This window comes from Bubalus bubalis, chromosome 7, assembly GCF_019923935.1.
Source record: "Bubalus bubalis isolate 160015118507 breed Murrah chromosome 7, NDDB_SH_1, whole genome shotgun sequence".
NCBI classification, from domain to species: Eukaryota; Metazoa; Chordata; class Mammalia; order Artiodactyla; family Bovidae; genus Bubalus; species Bubalus bubalis.
In genome coordinates, this window is record NC_059163.1 from 48904206 (window position 1) to 48931235 (window position 27030).

General features: G+C 41.5%; 1 long non-coding RNA gene across 4 annotated transcripts in view; it reads left to right on the top strand.

Moving 5' to 3' along the window:
• The first annotated feature begins 438 nt into the window (after positions 1-438).
• Positions 439-27030, top strand: part of LOC123334422 — a 42765-nt gene continuing 16173 nt past the window's right edge. Inside the window, exons 1-3 of one of the 4 annotated variants that reach the window (XR_006552248.2) lie at positions 453-2518; positions 11818-11898; positions 13352-13537. This is a non-coding gene — a long non-coding RNA (uncharacterized LOC123334422). Of the gene's footprint in view, positions 2519-11817; positions 11899-13351; positions 13538-27030 lie in introns of those variants that run through there. The other 3 variants (XR_006552246.2, XR_006552247.2, XR_006552245.2) reach the window with 3 other exon arrangements.

The following is a 27030-nucleotide window of genomic DNA, read 5'->3' on the forward strand; positions in this document are numbered from 1 at the left end:
GCCATTAAAAAGAATACATTTGAACCAGTTCTAATGAGGTGGATGAAACTGGAGCCTATTATACAGAGTGAAGTAAGCCAGAAAGAAAAACACCAATACAGTATACTAAAGCATATATATGGAATTTAGAAAGATGGTGACAATAACCCTGTGTACAAGACAGCAAAAGAGACACTGATGTATAGAACAGTCTTATGGACTCTGTGAGAGAGGGAGAGGGTGGGAAGATTTGGGAGAATGGCATTGAAACATGTAAAATATCATGTATGAAATGAGTTGCCAGTCCAGGTTCGATGCACGATACTGGATGCTTGGGGCTGGTGCACTGGGACGACCCAGAGGGATGGAATGGGGAGGGAGGAGGGAGGAGGGTTCAGGATGGGGAACACATGTATACCTGTGGCGGATTCATTTTGATATTTGGCAAAACTAATATAATTATGTAAAGTTTGAAAATAAAATAAAATTAAAAAAAACAAAAACAAAAACAAAAGCCAGGCCTGGGCCACAAGAAGTTCGCAGCTGGTGGAAAAGTACACTAGTTAAATGTGCTGCTGGGTATTCTGAGTGGTTGCTTTGTACATGGGAGGAAGGTCTAACCCACCCTATAGATTGTGCTGGGAACAGTCTGGGAAGGCTTCCTGGAGGAGGCAATGCTAGAGTCAAATCTGACGTCTCTGATTCAAACACACTTGAATGTGTCTGAAAGGCTTCACACACACAACCACACAACTATTACTGCTTTTTCTATGCTTTTTTGACCCAGCAGGCTGATCCTCCTAATTTACTTATAAACAGAGCTCCAGGGGCCATTGGTAAAGACAGCAGGGTAGGCTCTCCTGAAACTCAGCTCCCCCTGTTTTATTGGCCAGCCCATTTATTTTATCATGTCTCATCTTAGGTTCCAGCAGGTCTGGAGCAAAAGGTAGCTTCACATGAGCATCCATGGGAGGACAGAGGTGGGCAGCAGTGGCCTCACCTCTAGAGAGCCTGGGCCCTGGGAGTGAACCAGGTCATTCTTTCTTCCACTCATACTTCTTCACCACAAGCTTGTTATGACCTTTATCCTTATCTTTTATTCCAATAATTGTTTCAGTGGAGAACATTTTCTTCTCTTGGAAAACACAAGCCTTGAAACTGAAAAAAATGAAAACGTGTGGACAATTTTCAGTTGCTTTTCTAGGAGGAGTGGTCCTCACACGGAAGGGCTCATGTCCTACACCCACCTATCTGAGCATTCTTTCTCTTTTTATTCAGCAGGGATAAGAAAAATGAGAAACCTGGGATTTCAGCCCATTGCAAGAAAGATGCAGAAAGTGCACAGCAGGAATAGAGGGGTAGCCTGGATGACTGGCCTTGCTTCCTGAGAGTCACGTGTGTGTGTGTGCTCAGTCATGTCTGACTCTTCGTGACATCGTAAACTGTAGCCTGCTGGCCTCTGTCCATGGGATTATCCCACCAAGAATACTGGAGAGGGTTTGCCATTTCCTCCTCCAGGGATCTTCCCGACCCAGGGATGGAATTTGTGTCTCCCGTGTCTCCTGCATTGGCAGGCAGATTTTTTACCTTTTGTGCCCCCTGAGAGTCACAGTATCCCAGATACGTTGATCATCTATCACAGGTGCACAGGAACATGGGCCTGCACAGAACTTCTACAAAGACAGGATTGTGGGGCCAGGCTAATAGCGGGAGTTCGGGGAGGGGGCTGGCTCTGAGGCTGTACTATATATATGATGCAAAAAACATCTGTTGTTTCCATATCAGAGATGGAATGCTGGATATTAAGAGGTAGGGCTTAAGACTGCTCCTTCAGATTAGAAAAAAGAAAAGATAAAGGGAGAGAGAAGACTGGATGGGGGAGAGGGGGGATAATGAATGGACGGAAGTAAAGTGAAAGTTACTTAGCCATGTCTGACTCTTTGCAACTAAATGGTATATACAGTCCATGGGATTCTCCAGGCCAGAATACTGGAGTGGGTAGCCTTCCCCTTCTCCAGGGGATCTACCCAACCCAGGGATCAAACCGGGGTCTCCTGCATTGTCGGCAGATTCTTTACCAGCTGAGCTACCAGGGAAGCCCCGGACAGAAGCCGGGAAAGGAGAAAATAATCAGAATTTCTAAAACCAGATTCCAACAGAAATTCTTGCCATCATTTGTTAAAGATTTACCATTAGGGCTAGAACTCTGATTGGCATTATGGGGTGATTAAAAACATCTGCGTTTTAGAGGGAAGCAGGACTGAGTTTAAATCCTGATGCTGCTGCTTCTCAGCTGAGTGAGCAAGGAAAGCCCTCCTTTCCTCATGAGTAAAAAAGTCTGTGATAATACCTGGTGAAGAGTCCCAAGCAACGTCGGCTGCAGGCGGAGGCTTGGAGAGACACGGTGGGGACTTCTTCTGCTTGTGGGACTAGGAAATCTGACAGCCTGGCCTGATGCTCCCTACTGCTCCCAGGGGAGAGGAGGGTCAGACGGAGGCCTGAGGTGAGAAGGACCATCACCCTGACAGCACCTGAAAAGGTGAGATTGTGCTGAGGGTGTGTGAGTAAGAACAGAGTTGGGGGCAGTGGGCGGCCACCAGGCTGGTCCAGCCCTGGCCAGGCCTTTGCTGAAAATCACTGGACCACTAGGTTCTCATATGTGAACTACTTTTCTTCTCTTGTTTCTGCTTATAGCCCTGCCCTGGGACACTCTGGCAGCTAGTCACCTCTTTATTCACTTGCAGCCTCTATTCCAGATGTGGAATTCAGGCCTGAAGCCAGTCTTCTGTTTCAAGGTTGATGGCATGTCTGTTCTTTCATGGTCTCCGTCCCCTTCTCTTGGGCTCCTTTGACTGTGCTGAACACCCTCTTGGGAACAGGCATTTGGCTCATGTTCAGTTCTTAGAAGTGAGGACAGTTTGCGGAAGGGGCCATGTGAACACTGGGGTGTGTACCTGCATGCACGTGTGTGTGCCTATCTGTGATGCATGTTCTTCTCCAGTATAACCCCTCCTGCCAACTTTCAGCTCTTCCACTCTCTTTGCAGCCTCTCTTTAAACAAATTCATTCCAATCCTTTGAAACATTTCATCTTTAAACCCACAAGAATGTTCAGATTCTATCTGGGCTTCAGGAATTAGCTAGTTTCAAAGTCACTTCCAATTGCATGACCATTCATGTAGAAACATTAACCTTTTTGAATCTTTCAAGTTGTTCCATTAGCAGATCTAAATGTGTCCTTTTCCTTCTTCGTTTAGTAATTTAACTAATCATTCTGGCATTGCCCTCATTTTTGATGTTAAGGAAGCCCACAGTACCCCTCACACTATATAGGTTTCTGACTGCTCTTAAAATGGCTTGTGATCAGGAAAAAAGCAAAAGCCAAAAAAACCCACAAGTGACGTTTTCCAAGACAGGCTTTAAACAAGATTATTCTCCAGGAGTGGAGTTAAAAGAGAAAAATTATATAAGTAATTGCTTAAGAATGTGCCTTAATACTGTAATTTCTTAATATGATGGCACAGTCTAAATGTGCTATCTGAGATGTTCTTGAAACAATTCGAGGTCCTTTGTGCTGTGGAATGAGATACTTTTCTGCAATTAAGAGATGCAAGTGCTCCAAAGAGAAACAGAATGTAATGCCTGTTAGGGAGCGGGGTGGGGGTGGGGATTTCTCCAAAAGAAAGAAAAAGAAAAACTAAACTTTATTAAAACTTTGAGAATCCAGTGGGCGTAAATGAAATGGCTGATTACAGTTCACCTAGATAAGGATGTTGTCATACAATTAAATTATTTTAATAGGCCAAATAAAACACAGTTGTAACAACCTAACTTCTTAGAATCCTTGGGTATTTCACAAGGATCTAGTCTTACCTTTCAGCTATTCAGGTATGCTAAATTTTTTCCATAACATTTATTAGGGTAGAATATAAATAGGAAAGCATATTTTAATATTGAGGTAGCGGTTCCTCTTAAAAATGTTTTATTATTATAAAAAATTACACAGAAATTTACCAAGAAAATAAAAATCACCCATAATCATATCATTAGGGAAAACCATTATTAATGTTTTGATGTATTTCTTCTAAACATTTTGTGTATGTGTTATAAATAATGTGCATAAATAATGTAATTTTTCAAAATTGGGGAATTGTGATGTGGATACAGTGTTATAGTTTATCATCTTTGTTATTTATACTTGACATATGCTGGGGTGGTTTCTCCATGTCATTATACATTCTTTTATACCATCATTAGTACTGGCTATGTAATTTTCCGTTGTGTGAATGTACCATGATTTTTTAAAAAATCAGTTCCCTCCTATGCATCACTTGGGTTCTCTCCTGGGGTTTTGTTTGCCATTACAAACAATGGTGTAGATATGTCTCCGTGTGTATCCATGATTAGTTCTCTGAAACAAAGGGTGGGAACATTCATAAAGCCATTCATACAAAGGCTGAATTACCCTCCAGAAGAGCAACACCAATTAATACTCATTCCAGGAATGAAGAAGGATAGTGAGGAAGTGGAACATGCGGACTGGGCTTGAACCTCTGCCACCCTCCAATCATGCAGTCTCGGGCAGATGATAGAAATGCTCTGTGCTGCAGACTTTTTATCTGAAAAATGGGGGAAATCAGTGCATTTATGTCACGTGGCTATTTTGCGGATTAAATGAGAGAAAGTGCTTGGACCTAAAATGCTGGTCCATCAGGAGAATCTTACAACCAGATTCTTCCACCTATCGATTCAATTCACTTAACAAATCTTCAGTGAGTGCCCATCCACCGTGTGCCAGGCTCTGTTCTTGGCACTTGGGGGGCATCCGTGAGCATAACAGTTGAAGATCCTGGCCTGAATGGGAGCTGCCATTCTAGTGGTGGGGAAGGAGGAGACAGACAATAAATAATAGAGCTGAAGAAGTTAGTATACAGTATCTTAGAAGGTAATGAGTGTGCTATGGAGAAAGACAAGGCAGAGCAGTGTAAGGATTTTCAGGAATTTGGGGTTTCAGTTTGGAATTTTAAGAAGGGTAATCAGAAGAGGCGCCAGTGAAAAAGTGACAGTTGAGCAAAGACTTGGAGAGGGTGGGAGAGCAGACAAGCAGATAACAGGAGAAAGACTGGGAGCAGGAGTGTGCTGGAGCCTCAGAGGCAGGCAAGCGGCAGTGTGGTGGGAACAAAAGCCGTGAGGGGGGTGGCAGGGGAAGGTGATGAGAGAGAGGTGGCGGGGCAGACCACATGGAGCCTTATAAGACCTCTTCCTCTGTGTGGAGGGAGGCGCTACCGCAGACTTCTGAGCAGGGGAGTAACAGGGTGGGGCTTCCATGCTGTAAAATCACTGCCTGCTGTGTTGGAATAGACTGTAAGGGCCAAGGGTAGAAACAGGGAGTCTGTTAAGGGTGACAATGACAGGTGACAGGTTATGATGACTCTGATCATGTAGAAAGAGTGAAAGTGGCCCAGCATAGGCAGAGTCTGGACGTGTTGTGAAGGTAGCACCAGTAGGGTTTCCCATAGGTGTGAACTGGATGTGGGGTGTGAGAGGAATAGAAGTCAAGGATTTATTCCATGGCTTCTGACCTGAGCACGTAGAATAATGGAGTTGCCTTTCACTGATCTAGAAGATCAGCCATGGAGTTTGGAAAATGCTAAGTTTGAAGAGTCAATCAGATATCCAAGGGGAGATACGGAGAAGGCAGTTAGAAAGATGAACATCTGGACAGGGCTCCCTGGTGGTTCAGTGGTTAAGACTGTGAGCTGCCAATGCAGGGGGTGCAGGTTTGATCCCTGGTTGGGGAACTAAGATACCACATGCCTTGCAGCGTGACCAAATAATTAAAACTTGGGACTTCCCTAGTGGGTCAGAAGGTAAAGAATCTACCTGCAATGTGGGAGACCCAGGTTCAACCCCTGAATCGGGAGGATTCCTCCGGAGAAGGGAATGGCTACCCACACTAGTATTTTTGCCTGGAGAATTCCATGGACAGAGGAGTCTGGCAGGCTACAGTCCATGAGATCACAAAGAGTCATACACAACTGAGCGACTAACACAAGAGTCTTAGGTATATGAGAGATAATTTTAAGACTACAAGATTAAATAAAATCTCCTAGAAAATATATTTGCATAGAAAAGAGAAAAGGGGTAATGACTGAACTATGATGGTGCCCCAACTTTATAAGATTGGAGAAAGAGGAAAAAGCATTGCAGGAGAGTGATAAGAGCCAGTATCAAGGCAGGAAGAAAACTAGAGAGTCCGATGTCCCGGAACCAGTGAAGAGAAAGGATCAAGGAAGAAGGAATGATCAAATGGTTCAAATGCTACAGAGAGATCAAGTTAATCTGAGGGTGGAGGACTGATGGGTTCTTGTGGATTCTGCAGCCTCACCAGATGAGAGCAGATGTGATGGAGTGGGCAGAACAAAAAGCCTGATGAGAGTAGGCTGAGGAAAAACGAGAGAAGGCTTGGAGACAGTGAGTATAGACACATCTTTGAGGAATTTTACTCTAAAATAAAGGTGACAGGGGCTAGCTGAGGAAGTATAATCAAAAGAAGTTACAGTGTGTGCATTTGTGTGTGTATGCGTGCATGCTAAGTCGCTTCAGTCATGTCCAATTTTTTGCAACCCTATGGACTATAGCCTGCCATGCTCCTCTGTCCATGAGACTCTCCAGGCAAGAATACTGGAGTGGGTTGCCATGCCTCCTCCAGGGAATCTTCCCAATCCAGGTATAGAAACCGCGTCGCTTGTATCTCCAGCATTGACAGGAGGGTTCTTTTATCACTAGCGTCACCTGGGAAGCCCCATTTGTGTGTACATGTGTGTGTAAATAATAGCAGGTGTATATGTTTAGGAAGAATCCTGAAGAGAGAAGACTTTCTGACTATAGGAGAGATAACTGTTGGAATAATGCTGTGAGTAGGCAAGAGCAAATGGGCTCTAGTGCAAAGTGAAAGAACTGACTTTAGACGGGAGCATAGGAAATTCGTCTGTATTAAGATCTGGCCCCAGAAGTCACCAGTGGGTAGATGTGGTCAAAGGAGGCTGGAAACTTCACTTCCGATTGCCACATTTTCTCATGTACTTACTGAGTGTCTCCTGCATGTCCACCCCTTGGCTCTTCATCCAGTCTTTTTGCCAGGTTCCCCACATCTTTGACATGCCTTCTCCTCTCTGAAATAACTCAGGAATGTTTCAAGGACTTATTAGGTTTCAAGTGACAGCAGAAGTGGTACCCAAAGAAGCCTGGAGGGATGAGCACCTTTCCAAATGCCTCCCTGAATACCTGGGCTCTTCCTGGGGTCAAGAATTTGAAGCAGTTACTCTATCACCCATTACTAAACGTTGATAGAAACTCAGGCTAAAAATAGTTGTGCTAAAAATAAAAAGTCCCCGCACTTATCTGAATTTCGTCAACGAAACTGCCAACATCTACATATTTGGAAACATCTGTGCAAACACTTGGATGTTTGGAAACATCAGGAACCTTGGCATCACTTGGCATTTTTAAAGTTTTATACTCCTTATCCTGATATTTTGGTTTCATGTAGACATAGCCAGGTGGTGTGAAGGATCTATTTAAATTTGAGTCCCTGCCTACAAAGGTCTGTTTCCTTCCTCATTCAGATACCAAAGGAGTCATCATGGAACTCTGAGAAACCAATGTCATTGCCATTTTACCTGATATTGTCCATGAAAATAAATATTCTCTTATATTTAGAGCTAAACCCTCTCACAATTCTCATTCTAAACAGTCAAACTAGTTTTGATGTCTTTTCTTACCTCAAGCAATTACAAGCATTTCCTTCATCTTTCCTTTTTAATGTTTGATGAAATCTTAAACCTATTAAAACCCTTCCAATGTGTACTCCTTGTGGTTCTTATCAAGTCTCATGGGTAAGTCAGCTTTGTTCTTTATTGCCTTTGGATTATGTTACTGCAATCCATTATGAGTTATTGGATAAGATGCTGTAGCACAATTGGAAATTAAATCCAAGGTACCCCCCAGCTTTTCAAAAGCTTGTGATTTCTTGCAGTCAATGAGGTACTAAATTCAGCTTCCTTTATTTAATACAAGGTTTCATGATAAAGGGTAGGCAAATCTTTTTTTTTTTTTTTTTTTGTCACACAGCATGTGGGATCTTATGTTCTCTGACCAGGGATCCAACCCACATCCCCTGCAGTGGAAGCATGGAGTCTTAACAAGTGAACCGCCAGAGAACTTTCCACAAATTTTTTATCCGTTCTTCTTTGTAACTGAAGAGCACTTTGCAAACTGATGTTCTTTGCTTGTACAAACTTATTTTCCACTCAATGCAAGGAAAAACAGAATTTGCAGTATCTGTTTCCAGTATCTTTGACACCTTGTCCCTTTGGAGTAGTAACTTGAGGATTTTTAGATGACTTTCTTTTCAAGATCAGATTCTATATTAAAAGAAAGGGACAGAAAGGATCATACTGCCAGTTTTTTACTCCTTCTTCTATGGCTCTCTCCAATATCTTTTAGATGATGTGAATTTTGAGAATTAAAAACCAGTGAGGATGCTCATTGCTATAAGTAGAGCTCTGAAACCCACAAATATTATTTATATGTTTTTAATTACACATACATGAAAAGAAAATAAAGATTATAATTACTGATCAGTAAGTATAACTTGTACTAGATAGGGTAGCACCATTACTTGTATTAGGTAGGGTGCCATAACAAACTCCAAATTCCCATAACACAGCACAACAGAAGCTTGTTTATTGCTCACATAACTGTAAGTGTTCTTGCCTAGCCTGTGGCTGTTCCTCACTTCAGTTCAGTTCAGTTGCTCAGTCATGTCCGACTCTTTATGACCCCATGGACAGCAGCATGCCAGGCTTCCCCATCCATCACCAACTCTTGGAGCTTGCTCAAACTCATGTCCTTTGAGTCGGTGATGCCATCCAACCATCTCATCCTTTGTTATCCCCTTCTCCTCCTGCCTTCAATCTTTCCCAGCATCAGGGTCTTTTCTAATGAGTCAGCCCTTCACAACAGGTGGCCAAATTATTGGAGCTTCAGCTTCAGCATCGGTCCTTTCAATGAATAGTCAGGACTGATTTCCTTTAGGATTGACAGGTTGGATCTCCTTGCACTTCAAGGGACTCTCAAGAGTCTTCTCCAACACTACAATTCAAAAGCATCAATTTTTTGGCACTCAGCTTTCTTTATGGTCCAACTCTCACATGCATACATGACTACTGGAAAAACCATAGCTTTGGCTAGATGGACATTTGTTGGCAAGGTAATGTCTCTGCTTTTTAATATGCTGTCTAGGTAGGTCATAGCTTTTCTTCTAAGGAGCAAGCATCTTTTAATTTTGTGGTTGCAGTCACCATCTGCAGTGATTATGGAGCCCAAAAAAATAAAGTCTCTTACTGTTTCTATTGTTTCCCCATCTATTTGCCATGAAGTGATGGGACCAGATGCCATCATCTTCATTTTTGAATGTTGAGTTTTAAGCCAAGTTTTTTCACTCTCCTCTTTCACATTCATCAAGAGGTTCTATAGTTCCTCTTTGCTTTCTGCCATAAGGGTGGTGTCATCTGCATATCTGAGGTTATTGATATTTCTCCCTGCAATCTTGATTCCAGCTTGTGCTTCATCCAGTCTGGCATTTTGCATGATGTACTCTGCACAGAAGTTAAATAAGCAAGGTGAGAATATATATACAGCCTTGATGTACTCTTTCCCAATTTGGAACCAGTCTGTTGTTCCACGTCTGGTTCTAACTGTTGCTTCTTGACCTGCACACAGATTTCTCAGGAGGCAGGTCAGGTGGTCTGGCATTCCCATCTCTTGAAGAATTTTCTACAGTTTGTTGTAATCCACCCAGTCAAAGGCTTTAACATAGTCAATGAAGCAGAAGATGCTTTTCTGGAATTCTTTTGCTTTTTCTGTGATCCAGAGGATGTTGGCAATTTGATCTCTGGTTCCTCTGCCTTTTCTAATTCCAGCTTGCACATCTGGAAGTTCTTGGTTCACGTACTCATGAAGCCTATCTTGGAGAATTTTGAGCATTGCTTTACTAGCGTGTGAGATGAGTGCAATTGTGCGGTAGTTAGAACATTTTTTGGCATTGCCTTTCTTTTGGGATTGGAATGTAAACTGACTGTAGCAACTGCTCAGTTTTCCAATTTTGCTGGTATATTGAATGCAAGACAGAGGAGAAAAGGAAAGATATATCCATCTGAATGCAGAGTTCCTGGAGTGGCTGTACCCACATTTGGTCATTCAGGGACCTAGGGCCCTTCCACATGGTGAGTCCAATAGCCCATTTCCTTGGAGTCCTCTGCATCTGGCTGACAGGAAGCAGGGAGGGGAGCAGGAAAAAAGGCATAGTCCACTACTTAAAACACAAACCAGAAGTGACACAGCACCTCTGTTCACATCCCATGGTTAAGAATTAGCCATACGTCCTGTTCTGGATGCAAAGGAGGCTCAGATATGTAGTCCCTAGTTAGGCAGCTGTGTCTGAATAATAACTCTGAGTTAAAAGTTAGCCAGCCATCCCTGACACACTATGTAATGTAATTACATTTTTAAAATATATTCTGCAATGCCTCCTACTGTTAACATTTGGAATATAGCTAACAAATGGGATCATACTACATATATTAATGCTGTTGTTGTTCAGTCGCTAATCTGTGTCTGACTCTTTGGGACCCCATGGACTGCAGCACGTCAAACTTCCCAGAACTTTACTATCTCCCTGGAGTTTGCTCAGATTCATGCCCCATGAGTCTGTGATGCTATCTATCTCATCCTCTGCCACCCTCTTCTCCTTTTTCCCTTCTGACAAAATGTGGTCCACTGGAGGAGGGAATAGCAAACCACTCCAGTATTCTTGCTGTGATAACCCCATGAACAGTATGAAAAGGCAAAAAGATATATATTAATACTTACTGCTTTATTACAGTAAAGATGATCTTTCTTCATTAGCAATAAATCAAATCACACATCTGTCACATGTATTGTATGTCATTGCTGTGAACAGAACATGGTTTCAAGTAGCAGCCAGGCATTTTTCTGGTGTGTCTGTTTGGCAGCCAGTATCACAAAGACAGAGAACAGCATGAGACTATGCAGCGTAATGAAGGGGGCTTTGGGGTCAAGTATATCTGGGCTCAAGTCCCAGTTCTTGCATTCACCAACTTGTAATGATAAGGAAGCCTTTTGTTTAACCCATAAAATGGGAATAGGAGACTTCTTTTATTAAGTTTTTGTGAGGGTTAGTGAAATAATTTATGCAAAGAACTCAAATATCAGGATGAGTGATAACCTTATTTTTTAAACTTTATAAGTGACTTTAAAATTTATAAGTTTTATAAGAAAAGCTTTATATTTTGACATTTTGTGGCCTAGTGAGATAGAGGAACATGTAAAGCAAGACTCCATACAAGTGACCTGGGGATGTTGATACTGATTTGGTAGGTCACAGTTTGGACCCATGAAACTGAATTTCTAGCAGATTCCCGAGCTGACTCTGATGGATGTTGTCCTTGGGACCTACATAGAGAAACACTGATATAAAAGCTCCATCTAGGCAGTCAAAAGGGGACCAGCAGATGGCAAAAATTAGGAAAGCAGAAATCAAGAGAAAGGAATAAACGACCCAGAGTCACAAGAGAGGTAAAAAGTAAGAGGAACATCTAGCACAGTATCTCAAGAGGCACTTTGGGTGAAATGGATTTTCTTTATTGGGATCATGCCAAGCACTGTGGACGTTTGGCATGCCTGCCCACTCAGTGAGTGCCAGCTGTGTCTCCACACTTACTGTAATAATGAAAAATGCCCCATATTTCCCCAGATATCTCTTATGGGAGCAGAACCACCCATGGTTGAGGACCACTGATCTAGTCCAACAGCCTCGCCTCTTCAGATGAGGAAGGTGAGTTTCAGAGAGGTGAAGTGACTTGCTTATGGTCACACAGCCTATAGGTGGCAAGGCTGGGAATAGAACCAAATGCTCTGCTCCAGCCAGGGGTTTATTTCCACCATGTGGCCATTTTACTTTACATGTTACTGTAAGTCATAGAAAACCCAATTTTATCTTCCCTCAATAACAGGGAAGTTGATTGACTCCTTTCACTGGAAAGTCAGAGGTAGAACCCACTTCAAGATGATACAGATCCAATGGCTGTGATTCCATAGGTCTTTGACATAACTGGCTTTGCTGTCTGTGTCGGCTTCATCATCAAGCTGATAAGATGATTACAGGCCTTGTATCTGGAAAGCAATATCCAGGGAAAGTGAGAGAAGGTAGCTTTCAGAAACTCCCCAAGAAAATGAGAAAGAACTTCCCCAGGAGCTCCTGGATCTGCTTTCTGTATCCCAGCAGCCCAACTTGGGTCATAGAGCCATTCCTGAACCAAATTCTGAGCAGAAATCTGGGATAACGCCTAGTTCACCAGGCTGTCCCCAGAGTAGAGGTGAGGTTGTCTTATCCCAGGCTGTGTTGAACAGAAGTGAGTAGGTGTCTGAAAAAAATTAAGTTTCTATTAGAATGGACTCTCCTGCTGGTTAGACCACCATCAGCATTAATGATAATAACGTTGGCTCCTTTGCATCTTATACTTTTAAGTAGTTACCCCATTATTCAGTCTACAACTATGATGTCATGTTCTTTGGGGTTCTCAGAATGTGCATTAAAAAAATAAATAGTAGTATTTTCACACATCAAATAATATACAGTTAGATGTCTGGCACATGTATCATTTCAGACTAGCTTTGGCTGTGTGTGACAAAAGACTGAAATAACAGTGACTTAAAAGACATGGTAGTTCTCTTCTTACACATGTAAATACTCCACAGGGTAGCAGGCCAGGCTAATAGGGTGGCTCCACAGTCATCAAGGATCCAGATGTCTATCTTGTTTATCCTTCATCCTAAATCTGAGGCTCTGAGCTTCATGGTCCGGGTTGGCTGCTTGACTCCAATCACTGTGTCCACACTTCAACCAGCAGAAAGACAGGAAGGGCTGAAGAAGGGTTTGCTCTCCTTTTAAAGACATTTCCTAGAAGGACTAGGAAATATAAACTTCCGCTCAGAGTCCTTGGCCACCCCTAGCTGCAAGGAAGTTTGGGCAATATGGTCCTTATCCTGGAAGCTAAAACATTTGGAATTTTTTTATTAAGGAAAAAAAGGAAAAGGATACCGAGGGTAATTAGGAATCAGTGCTACATATACATAGTTTAAAAACAATGAGGGCTTTTCTGGTAGCTCAGTGGTAAAGAATCTGCCTGCCAGTGCAGAAGACATGGGTTCGATCCCTGGTCTGGAAGGATCCCACATGCCATGGAACATATAAGCCCAAGCATCACAACTACTAACCTGTGTTTCAGAACCCAGTAGCCTCAACTACTGAAGCCCGCACACTCTAGAGTCCATGCTCCACGACAAGGGAAGCCACCACAACGATAAGTCCATGAACAGAATATAGAGAGTAGCCCCCACTCTCCGCAACTAGAGAAAAGCGCACACAGCAATGAAGACCAAGCACAGCCAAAAATAAAATAAATAAATAAAATTATTTTTAAAAATAAATTCTGAACATTCCCATGACACCAATAAAATACATTTTGAGAATTACTCAATAATACTCAACTATAGTATTTAGAATTCTTTTTTTTTTTTTTGTAATTATTTATCTATTTGGCTGCACTGGGATTTAGTTGCAGGATGTGGGACCTTTAGTTGCAGCGTGTGGGATCTAGTTCCCTGACTAGGGATCAAACCCAGGGCCCCTGCATTGGGAGTGTGCAGTCAGCCACTGAACCACCAGAAAGTTCCTAGTATTTAGACATCTTCAGCCTCACTGGAAAGTCCAGCCAAGTAAAAATTAAGAAGTGCCAGCCAAGTAAGGAAGAGCCAGTTTACTCTCAGCTCCTTAAAGATGCTTCCCTACTCCTAATACCAGGCATTTCTCCCTGGGTGACAGGGAGAATCAGCTTAACCAGCCACAGATAAGAGTCAACAACCCAAGCAAACAAAGGGGGTGGTTATCCAACTGTAACCCGGAGGTAAGGTGGGGCTCATATTGCCAAATTAAACATTAAGCTCCTTTGAAGAAAAATATCTGAAAACCAGAAATAGCTAAAAAGTAACTCTAGTTATTCATCGTATTTTCCAGGATCAGTAAAGGAACCTGAGTCATATGCCACAGCCACACTTTCTTGTCATCTCAGGGATCTTACTTGCTCACACTCTGACACTGCTTCAGCATCTTGATGCTTTGCTGTTTCTTGAAAGCTGTATTCTCTTTCCTCTTTCCTCCCTCCTCTCCTGCCCTATCACCCATACGCATTCTCTCTGTGTAGAATCCCCAATACCCAGGAAACAGCAAATCAAGACAGACCTATCCTCAATGTGGGGGAGGGAGAAACTGAGCCGGCAAAGCAAGACCAGGGCAGAAGGGGACACAGAGGGAGGGGACAATCCCACCGTGCTAATCCTCTGTATGAAAACCACTCCTGAACCGTATGATCATAAGGTCAGTCCACTACCTGGACACCCTCGTCTCCTCCCAGAGTGGATCTCGGCAGGCGTCTCTCAGGGTAGATGGTGATGCTGCTCAGAGGCACTGCCTCCCTCTGAAATGACCACCTCTGTCTGGAGGGTAATTGTATGGCAGCTGGGGGTTGGTAAAGATGATGCTGTGCTGTGCTCAGCTGCTCAACCGTGTCTGACTCTTTGCAACCCCATGGGCTATAGCCCACCAGGCTCCTCTGTCCCTGGGACTTCCCAGGCAAGAATACTGGAGTGGGTAGCCATTCCCTTCTCCAGGGGATCTTCCTGACCCTGGAATCGAACCTGTTTCTCTTGTATCTCCTGCATTGGGAAGCAGATTCTTTACCACTAGCGCCACCTCGGAAGGCCAAAGATGCTGCTGCTGCTGCTGCTGCTGCTGAGTCGCCTCAGCCGTGTCCAACTCTATGTGACCCCATAGATGGCAGCCCACCAGGCTCCGCAGTCCCTGGGATTCTCCAGGCAAGAACACTGGAGTGGGTTGCCATTTCCTTCTCCAGTGCATGAAAGTTAAGAGTGAAAGTTAAGTCGCTCAGTCGTGTCCGACTCTTAGTGACCCCATGGACTGCAGCCTACCAGGCTCCTCCATCCATGGGATTTTCCAGGCAAGAGTACTAACCACCACTTACTCTCTCTGCTCTTCAGGACTAAGTCAGAAATAATTTTTTATGAAGTTAATTCTTAAAAATGAGAGCATAGGTGAGAATTTGAAGTATTAGCAACACACATACACAAAAGGATGACTTCTAGTTGACATGACTGACAAGATGTACTTTAAATACATACATACTAAATGTCTTTTGAAATATATTTTAAAATATGTATTCATCAAGACTTCCCTGATAGCCCAGTGGTTAAGACTGTTGAGCTGCCAATGCGGGGGGCACAGGTTTGATCCTTGGTCAGGGAACTAAGATCCCACATGCTGCGTGGCGTGGCCAAAAAATTAAAAACAAAACAAAACACACATGTTCACACTCAAAAGTAAGAAAAGGGTATCTCCAGGAGCTAAACATGAAGCAGTAACTCACAGCCCCAGAATTATGCAGAGATTAAATCAATATAGCCTGCAGAGAGAGAGACTGGATTAGTGGTTTCAGAGCTGAGCTTCTAATGCCCAGGGCCAAGAATTAAAGCAGTGGGCCCTGCACAGGGCAGAGAGCTGGAACTGGGCTCCCTGCGAGAATTGAGAAGCCAGAAATCTGCTAACTCCTTTATCCATCAACAGATACTAGGAAAGGTCTGGGAGCTATTGTATAGTTATAACAGGAAGCAAGGCAAGAAATTCACAGAAGACAAACAGGAGAGATTATAAAACCCAAAATTTGTTTCCTGAAAAGACAAGTAAAAGCAGTGGACCTCTGGGGGTGTTCCCTGGTGGCCTAGTGTTAGGATTCCAGGATTTCATGGCCTTGGTCTAGGTTCTGTCCCTGGTCAGGAAACTGAGATCCCGGTAAGGCATGTGTCATGGCCAAAAAAAAATCCCAAATGGACCTACGGCTACACTGATCTTTTTTGAAGCATAAACAAGCCAATATTAGGGCAGAAAATAAAATAATAACCATAGGTACACTAGAGAGGGAAATAGAGTATTCTATGAATGAAGAATATTCTGGGCCAATAAAATTGAAAACTTAAATGGGATAATTTTCTAGAAAAATATGAAATACTAAAAATTATTCAATATGAAAAAGATCTGAAGAGAAGATTTAGTTATGGTTCCTATGGTCAAGCAACAAAATAATTTTGCCTTGTTTTAAAAAAAAGTGAAAAAGGATAGTGCAAGAAAAGTTACCAGCCAATGTCTTTTATGACTATGCCAGCAAATACCCAAAATAAAATATTAATTCACTGACTGCAGCAATGAATTTTAAAAAAGAGGATCCAAAGGTAAATCATGCCATAATTGGAAAGGATATCATGATACCACTAAGCATTGTTCTTAAACATTTGATGCTGTTTTTCATACCATTGCCACATGCAAAAAAAAAAAAAAAGCCCACCTGTCTTGAATGTCCCTGATTCTTTGCTGATTGGCTGCAGACTTAAAATCCTGGGTACTGTGAGCTGAGCCAAAAACATAGTTCCAGGTCCTAGATGCTAGAGCAGAGGAAAGTATGTGTTGATCGTTTCAACTCTTACAATGAATACAGGTTGGGAATTCCCCAACAGGAAGGTATTTCAGATACTGGATGGCAATAAATTAATTAATTAAATAAAAAATTTTAATCCACAAATACTAAAGAAATTTTAAAAACTTTTTCCTCTTCCCAAAAGACAGAATGTTCAAATGATTTTTATGGGCAACTTCTGTCAAATCATCAATTATACAATTATTCCAAATATTTCTATTTTTCCACATTAAGCTATACATTCACTGCAATTCCAATCCAATTTCCATTTAGATATTTCTGGGGAAATTAAAAAACTGATTCTAATGTTTAATTGAAAAAATAAATGTTTGAGAAGAGTCAAGAAACTCTGAGATAGATGAGAGAATATACTCTTCAGGATGTGAAGATGCATTATGAACCTATAATAATAGTAAGTATTAGACAAAATATCCATGGAAAGAGAAGAAAGCTCCTGAAGAGACCCATGCTTTTGTAGAAACCTGAAGTATGATAGAGAGGGTGTCTTCTAATCACTCTGAGAAGCCTTCCTGAAGGTGATAGAGGAGGCATTTAGTAATTATGGGGAATTAAAAGTAATGAGGAAACTGGACATGTTTTCTACAATTTCCAGTTCAAAAATCACCATGAGGATTTTCCTAAACCTTTATTCCAAGTTCTTTCTTTAGAATATAGATAGATGAATGATAGAAATGTAGATATTTTAAAAAATAATTATTTTGGACTTCCCTTTAAATAGCTATAGTGAGACTAGAAAATAATGTATATATTTAAATAGACTCTACCACATTGCAAAATGCAAAGTACCTAAGCAAAATGAATAGTGATCAAATAAAATCCTTGGTAGAACTCACAGATACATTGATTTATTATTTCACCAGAAGAACACACTAAGTACTTGGGGGCTTTTTATTTTTATCATTTTAGAGTAAAGAGAATTAACTACTACAGATGCAACAAGGATACCAAAGGAAATATGAGAGCCAAGTTCTTAAAATCTAGAGAAGAAGCACAGTATGTAGATCAGAGCCCTGATATTAGCAGGAACACATCTAGTGACTGTATGCTGCTGCTGCTGCTAAGTCGCTTCAGTCATGTCCGACTCTGTGCAACCCCATAGACAGCAGCCCAATGACTGTATAGGAAAACCGTATTGAAGGAAAGATTGACTTCCGAAGCTGCTGAGTAAATGATAGTCATTGTTTCATGGAGAGAGTGGAACCAAGCTTATCACACCACACAACAAAAGGCATTTCTTAGCTTTGATCAGTCAAAGCTAAGTCACTCAGTCACTCAGTCGTGTCTGATCCTTTGCAACTCCATGAACCACAGCACGCCAGGCCTCCCTGTCCATCACCAACTTTTGGAGTCTACCCAAACTCATGTCCATTGAGTCAGTGATGCCATCCAACCATCTCATCCTCTGTCGTCCCCTTCTCCTCCTGCCCTCAATCTTTCCCAGCATCAGGGTCTTTTCAAATGAGTCAGCCCTTCGCATCAGGTGGCCAAAGTATTGGAGTTTCAGGTTCAACACCAGTCCTTCCAATGAACACCCAGTATTGCTCTCCTTTAGGATGGACTGGTTGGATCTCCTTGCAGTCCAAGGGGCTCTCAAGAGTCTTCTCCAACACCACAGTTCAAAAGCATCAATTCTTCTGCACTCAGCCTTTTTCACAGTCCAACTCTCACATCCATACATGACTACTGGAAAAACCATAGCCTTGACTAGACAGACCTTTGTTGACAAAGTAATGTCTCTGCTTTTTAATATCCTGTCTGGGTTGGTCATAACTTTCCTTCCAAGGAGTAAGCGTCTTTTAATTTCATGGCTGCAGTCACCATCTTCAGTAATTTTGGAGCCCAGAAAAATAAAGTCTGACACTATTTCCACTGTTTCCCCATCTATTTGCCATGAAGTGGTGGGACCAGATGCCATGTTCTTAGTTTTCTGAATGTTGAGCTTTAAGCCAACTTTTTCACTCTCCTCTTTCACTTTCATCAAGAGGCTTTTTAGTTCTTCTTCACTTTCTTCCATAAGGGTGGTGTCATCTGCATATCTGAGATTATTGATATTTCTCCCAGCAATCTTGATTCCAGCTTGTGCTTCATCCAGCTTTGATATGTGCACATATTTTACCATATTTTGATAATACAACCACAAAAATCTTTCCATTTTCATGATCAGTTCAGTTCAGTTGCTCAGTTGTGTCTGACTCTTGGCCACCCCACGGACTGCAGCACACCAGGCCTCCCTGTCCATCACCAACTCCCAGAGTTTACTCAAACTCATGTCCATTGAGTCGGTGATGCCATCCAACCATCTTATCCTCTCTTGTCCCCTTTTCCTCCCACCTTCAATCTTTCCCAGCATCAGGGTCTTTTCCAGGGAGTCAGTTCTTCACATCAGATGGCCAAAGTATTAGAGTTTCAGCCTCAGCATCAGTCCTTCCAATGAATATTCAGGACTGATTTCCTTTAGGATTAACAGGTTGGATCTTCTTGCAGTCCAAGGGACTCTCAAGAATCTTCTCCAGCACCACAGTTCAAAAGCATCAATTCTTCAGCGCTCAGCTTTCTTTATAGTCCAACTCTAACATCCATACATGACTACCAGAAAAACCATAGCTTTGCCCAATCTGATTACAGAGGTCAGTCATCCCTTCATATGCCTTGTCATTTTGATTGTCTAAAATTATATTTTACTAAACCATCCCTTGCTTAAAAAAATAAATAAAAGTTCAACACAGTCAATAAAGATGTGTATCCAAAATTATCAAACAAACATTGATATTCTGAAGATAATTGGGGATAATAAACCTATGGAAATCTTATTCCCAACAGTGCTTAGTTCTTAGCCTCCCCATCCCCCTATTAAACCAACAGTATTCACTGGCTTCTGAAAAAGGCAAAACCCAAGCTAGAACAGAAGAGACATTCTTAGCTTTTTTCTTCAAATGAGATTTTTTTTTTAATTTAACAATTGGATAATAATTTTGCAAGGGTTTGATATAATATGTCTAAGAGAGGTACTTCTGATAACATACTACTAATAAAAAATGTACTCAATAATACCCATGTTCCATACCCTGTTCCAAGTGCTTCAGACGTTTAATCTTTACCAGAAATTTCTCATTTTTTCCCTCCCATTTTAAAAATGAGGAAACAGAGACCCAGAGGGGGGCAGTAACTTGTCCTGGGTCATGCAGCTAGTATCTAGTGGAGCTAGAGTTAGAGCCCAGACAATCTGACTCCCGAGCTAATGCAGTGGGTGGTTTACTCATTCAGTCGTGTCCATGTCTTGTAACCCCAAGGACGGTAGCCCACCAGGCTCCTCTGTCCATGGGATTTCCCAGGCAAGAATACTGGAGTGGGTTGCCATTTCCTTCTCCATGGGATATTCCTGACCCAGGGATGAAACCCAGGTCTCCTGAGTTGCAGGAGGATTCTTTTTCTTTGAGTCACTAGGGAAGCCCATGAGCTAATGCAGACCCCACTCCAAATACATAGTGGATAAACATAAAAAGAGCACTTTAAATGGCCATCCTTGAAAGAAAGTTCCAAAAACAGAGAGACTTGGAGCCTGAACAGCGACCACAGCTTTGCCTGGTACTTCAGCCATGCATTTAATTGACTTGGCACAACCCATCAGGAGCCTTTGACTTTAACCCTGTTTCTACATCTAGGTGTGTGATTAGTGGACGCATCTCAGTGAACAGGGTCTGGCTCATGAAGAGCTCTCAGATTTCTGTCACCAGGGTGGGGAGTGGGGTAGAGGGGTGGGGTGAGTACCAGGCATGTGCAGTGGGACCATGGGACAATATGTGACATTTTAAGGTCAGTTCTTCAAGGGTAACACAAGTGTGTATAAAAAATCAGAGAAAATGTAAGCCTTTATTTATTTTTATAATCACTTTTATTTTTAATCAAACCTGTTTTCTGATATATGTTATTAACTGAATCAGAGAACTGAAATCTGTATTTTTTAAAAACATTAAGCCTTATTGATAAATGAGAAACAAGTTTTTCTGGGCTTTCTTGTCAAGAAATGATACCACTGTTTCAAACCCACTGGTAGTGGGCAAACAAATGATGATGATGGAAATGATTCTGAAGCAATGAACACCGACCGTAATACGTAACCAGTGAGAGAAACTGAGTAAAAGGTAAACAAGGCTTCTCTGTAGTATCTGTGCAACTTCCGTCAATCTATAATCATTTCAAATTAAAAAAAAAAAATTGTTTTAAAAAGCTTGAGTCCAGACAAGAGACGAAGAGACTCTAATTTCTGTCTCTCTCTCTTTCCATATATTAAAGGTAAAATACACTAATCATCACTGAACAGCTTGCTAAAATTTTAACATGTGTATATATCCTTGTAAACATCACTCAGACCACAATATAGAGCATTTCCATAAGTAGAAAAAAAATCTTCATGTCCCTCTGAGTTCATGGCCCTCTTCCAAGGACATAATGTCCCAATTTCTATCACCATAGATCACTTTTCTCTGATTTGAACCTCATACAGGTAGAATCATACAGTATATTCTCTTTGTTGTTTGGTTTCTTTCACTCAGCATTTGTCTGTTACATTCATCTGTGTTGTTGAGGGTATTGGTAATTCTTTTTGCTGCTAAGTAGCATCTCATTCTATGAATAAAATATACAGCATTTGCCCTTCCTACTATTGATGGCTACTTGAACTATTTTTGGTTTGAGGCTATCACAAATAAAGCTGCTAAAAAATCCTCATTTTATAAAGAGAAGAAGAAAAAGGAAATGAACACCAAAGAAATAAGTTTATTTCAGCTTTGAGAGGATATATTTGTCAGGGTAGCAAAGCTGCTGTGGGTGTTATGGAATATGCTAGGGTTTAGATCTGAAGACTGGGTAGAGAGTCTATAAGGTGAAGTTAATGAATCAGAGAAAAAGTCACTGACAGTTTCTCTGTGCACTGGTGTAGGCAGATAAGTCTGTGATTCTTGAGAAGCTAAGCATGGCCAGCTATTGAAATGGGATCATAAAGAAGGAGGCTATGGACTGTTCTGTGGCAGGCTGCTACCTTGAAGTAGAGCATATCCTTTGATAGTCCCTTTGAGAGTCCACCACCCAGCATTTGCAGTGAGTCTGGGGGCTACTGCCAGCCAGCAGGGTTAGCACTTAAGAGCTAGAGACATACAGATGAACTTACTTATGAAAAGAAATAGATTCACAGACATAGAAAACAAACTTATGGTTACCAAAGAGGAGAGTGGGGGATAAGTTAGGAGTCTGGGATTAACAGATACACATGTTATATGTAAAATAGGCAAACAACAAGAACCTACTGTACAGCTCAGAGAACTATATCCAATATCTTGTAATAATCTATAATGGAAAAGAATCTGAAAAGAAAGGATAGATAGATATCGGTATATATGTGAATCACTTTGCTGTACACTTGAAACTAACACAGTATTATAAATTAACTGTTTCAATTTGAAAAAAACTGAAACAAACTATAAACAAAGCAAAGGAGGTCAAGGGCCAGCTGGAATCTGTGGGCAAACTCTATTTGTCACAAACTCTATTTGTCACTGTATCTGACTGTAAAGACTAATATGAATGTCCATAGCAGCTTTATTTACAATGGGCAAAAAACCGAAAACAACCCAAAGATCCATTGGTGGGTGAGTGGATAAACAAATGATGCTATATACATACAATGAAATGCAGCTCAGCAATCGAAAGGAATGAACACTGAGGGGATTCCCTGGTGGTCCAGTGCTTAGGTCTCTTTGCTTCCCCTGCAAGATCCCTGGTCAGGGAATTCAGATCCTGCAAGCCACTTAGCATGGCCAAAAAAAAAAAAAAAAGGAATGATCATGGAGAGGTAAGGGAGGGATACGGGAAGAATTGGCCTGCATGGATATTGATATGCCATAAATTAGGGTAGAAGTGGAGAAGGCAATGGCACCCCACTCCAGTACTCTTGCCTGGAAAATCCCATGGACGGAGGGGCCTGGTGGGCTGCAGTCCATGGGGTCGCTAGGAGTCAGACACGACTGAGTGACTTCACTTTATTTTTTCACTTTCATGCATTGGAGAAGGAAATGGCAACCCACTCTAGTGTTCTTGCCTGGAGAATCCCAGGGACAGGGGAGCCTGGTGGGCTGCCGTCTATGGGATCGCACAGAGTCGGACTGTGCTACGACTGAAGCAACTTAGCAGCAGCAGCAGCAGCAGCAGGGTAGAAGTAGTGTTGAAAAGAATATCAAGGAAGCAGGAGTGAAAATAATTTTTGAATAAAGGGGAATAACCTATAAATCAGTAGATTACTCCAACCACAAAGGGCAGAAGGACAGTAAAATCTGGGGAAAACACAGAGAGAGTTGCAGTGAGGAGCAAAGACGATATTCAAACACATCAGAGCAAGAGAGTTGGGGGAGACTCATATCCAAGATTAAGCAATACCAAGACATCACCTAATACCCATTATGCATGTGTGTGTGCTCAGACACTTTGGTCATGTCTGACTCTGCGACCCCATGGACTGTAGCCTGCCAAGCTCCTCTGTCCACAGGATTCTCCAGGCAAGAATACTGGAGTCGGTTGCCATTTCCCTCTCCAAGGGATATTCCTGACCCAGGGATCAAACCTGAGTCTCCTGCATTGCAGTTGGGTTCTTTACCAACTGAGCCACCGGGGAAGCCCAATACCCATCATAATGGCAAGAATTTTAAAGAGCAATGACATATAATAATCATGGGATTTGGAGGAAGGGACTTGAATAAGGTCAGGATTCAAGTGAATAAGAGTCATCACTTTGGCTGTTTGAATTAGAAAGAAACTTAATACCAGAATTTATTGAAAAAGCTAGGACAGTTGGCTCTATGCTAGACCTCCAGTAATGATTCCCAGAAGACTCTGCTGAACATACCACCAGAGGCACTGTTTTCTTTTTTCTTTATGTGGAAGTGAATATAATGAGACAGCATTTCTATAAAATAACAAGATTATGTGTGTGTGCATGTGTGTGTATAAATGTATACCTGATTATGTGAGCTTCAGAAAAAACATGGAAAGATGGCTTACCAGCATAAGTGAAGGCATGGAAATGGGGTAAAGGGTTTGAAATTGTATGCATAAAAAAGAGTAAGAAAGGGAATAAGGAGGTTAGCTGTAAGAAATGAACAAAAAAAAACACCTGAAAAATGTCCACTGTTTTCAGCATGGTTCATTCAAAGTCACCCTCTCAAAACCTATAATTTAAAAAGTCTGTGTCCAAACATTCACCTGTAAAAGACACTGCCATTCAGCCAAATATGGCATCATGATTGATATGCATGACAGCAAACACTGAACTAAACTATTTTTAAATTTTCTAGATATTCTAGAGTGGAATCTTTTCTATTCTGGAAGGCAATTTGGCAAAAACCATAAAACTTTCATATGCATTTATCCAGAAGCTACACTTCTAGAAATCTAAGGGGAAATCCTAAGGAGATTTGGGTGCAATTTTTGGTTTAAATATGTTATTTTAGTATTAATTGAAAGCAAAAAAATAAGGGAAATAAGAACAGTCTAAATGTTTAGCAAAAATTAATACATCTATAGAATGGGACATCAAGCAACTACTGTAAGTCATATCTTTAATAATTTAATAGCACAGGAAATTGCTCATGATATAATGTTAAGCAAATAATAAAACAAGAGACTTAAAATTATGTATTGTATATTTCACTGTTGTTACACACATACAAACACAGAAGACTTTAAGTAAATACACCAAAACGTTAATGGTGATTAGTGTTAGTCGCTCAGTTGTGTCCGACGCTTTGAGACACTATGTACTGTATCTTGCCAGGCTCCTCTGTCCTTGGAACTCTCCAGGCAAGAATACTGGAGTAGGTAGCCATTCCCTTTTCCCGGGAATCTTCCCAACCCAGGGATCAAACCTGAGTCTCCCGCATTGCAGGCAGATTCTTTACTGTCTGAACCACCAAGGAGGTCCCTAATAGTGATTAGTTCTAGGAAATATTAAAAATGATCATCATTTTCTTTATTTGTATATTTTCTAAATTTTCTAGATTAAGTAATTATTTAGGATGGAATGCTCTTATTTCACTCTGATGTGAGGACAAACTGGCTGGCAAATCAGCCGCCCCAGTGATTCATAGATTACAAAGTCTATGAGGGTAGTTGTCTGCTTAACATTCTGTCCCCACTGCTTAAAACAGTGGTAGATGGATAGACGGATGGATGCCACGTGCATGGGTGAAAGCATGGATGGATATTTGGATGAATTTGGTTGTTCTGTGGGGCCAGGTAGCAGTTTCCTTCTTTAAGGCACAGTAGTGTTCTTGCCTGGAGAATCCCAGGGACAGCGGAGCCTGGTGGGCTGCCGTCTCTCGGGTCGCACAGAGTCGGACACGACTGAAGCGACTTAGTAGCAGCAGCAGGATAATCAGAGATTAGAGGACCATTCTGCTGATTAAAGCACTACTTCTTCCTATGTGTTGTTGTTATTGTTTAGTCAGCAAGTTGTATCCAGCTCTTTTGTAACCCCATGGACTATAGCCCACCAGGCTTCTCTGTCCATGGCATTTCCCAGGCAAGAATACTGGAGTGGGTTACCATGACCTATTCCAGGGGATCTTCCTGACTCAGAAATCAAACCTGCATCTCCTGCATCGGCAGGTGGATTCTTTACCACTGAGCCACCAGGGAAGCGCCTACCTTTATATATCAGGTTATAAACTAAGGAGAGGATAATATTTGTAAGAGAAAGTCAGAAATAACCAGAAATCATTGTGGCTTATGTTAATACAGTATATAGGATAATTACAATCATTATGTGTGTGAACAAATTGGTCCTCTACCAGGTTCCCTACCGGGTTTCATCCATATTATTCCATGAGTCCTGTCTGACATTTTCAGCCTTCCATGGCAATGATGAAACACATTAGCCAATATCATACCACGAAGTGCTGGCAAGGTAGGATATATGGGGCATTCAAAATTCATACCCATGGCTGACTCATGTCAATGTATGGCCAAAACCACTACAATATTGTATAGTAATTAGACTCCAATTAAAATAAATACATTTAAGAAAAATGAATGAAAAATGAAAAAAAAAATAAAATTCATACCATAACTGTAAATGCATTTAGTGCACTTAAAATTCATATCAAAGGATACCATATCCTCTGAGGCTTCAGTTAAAATTTTGTGAAATGACTAGTTAGCTCAAGATCAATATATCTACCATTTTGAGCATGTACGTATGTATTAGTCGTCTTAACTATGCAAACTATTCATTTGCAGTCAGTTAAACCAGTTTTTTACATAGACTATTAGTGGATGTTAATGCTTCTATTCTAGAACTAGCTTTCCCTTCAGGGTGCCGAAGAACACTTCAAAGTCACACTGAGCAGTAACAAATTATATTTTCCTTAACAAACGTCTCACCTAATCATAAAGTGATATGGATGTTGCCACTGAATATTGGTGTTTACATCCTGCCTGTGAGCATTAGTGCAGGAAAACATCAAAGTTTTGTGGGAGACAAAGAATCACCTTTGATCTTCACTTCAATGACAGCCAAACAAAAAACCCTTCCCATCAACACCTTTGGGATTATCGTCAATTAAACTTTTTCCCTTCAACTTGTCTATACAAGTATGCAAGTTATAATGAGTGAAGCTTGTTAGGAAACCATCAGTTCAGTTCAGTTCAGTCGCTCAGTCGTGTCCGACTCTTTGCGACCCCATGAATCGCAGCACGCCAGGCCTCCCTGTCCATCACCAACTCCCAGAGTTCACCCAGACTCACGTCCATCGAGTCGGTGATGCCATCCAGCCATCTCATCCTCTGTCGTCCCCTTCTCCTCCTGCCCCCAATCCCTCCCAGCATCAGAGTCATAAACGTCCCCTAAAATGGCAGTAAAATACTACAGCACACACACAATTTTCCCTGATGTATTATAAGAGAATTTTAGTAAATGGGCCCTTGTTATCCCTTGTCCCTTATTCTCTAACCCCAGTTTTTCAAAGGTGCCAATAAGGCCCCATCAAAAAGAGGGAAGAGTGCTGTTTCTAAGCATCCAAATCTAAACTAACGTTTTATGTAATGTCTACGGAACTTTCCTTTCCTTCTGCAGAGCCCACGTCTAACTGTTCCTCTTTATCTGACCACAGACTCAGCTTCATAAAGCCTTCTGTTGTGGATCTGGGACTTGTTCAAAATTCTCAAGTCAGAATGGCCATCACCAAAAAGTTTACAAACAAAAAATGCTGGAGAGGGTATGAAGAAAAGTGAAGCTGTTGTAGCCACGCATTCTGGGAAACAAACTCACTCAGAAGGGCAGTGCAGATAGTGGAGTG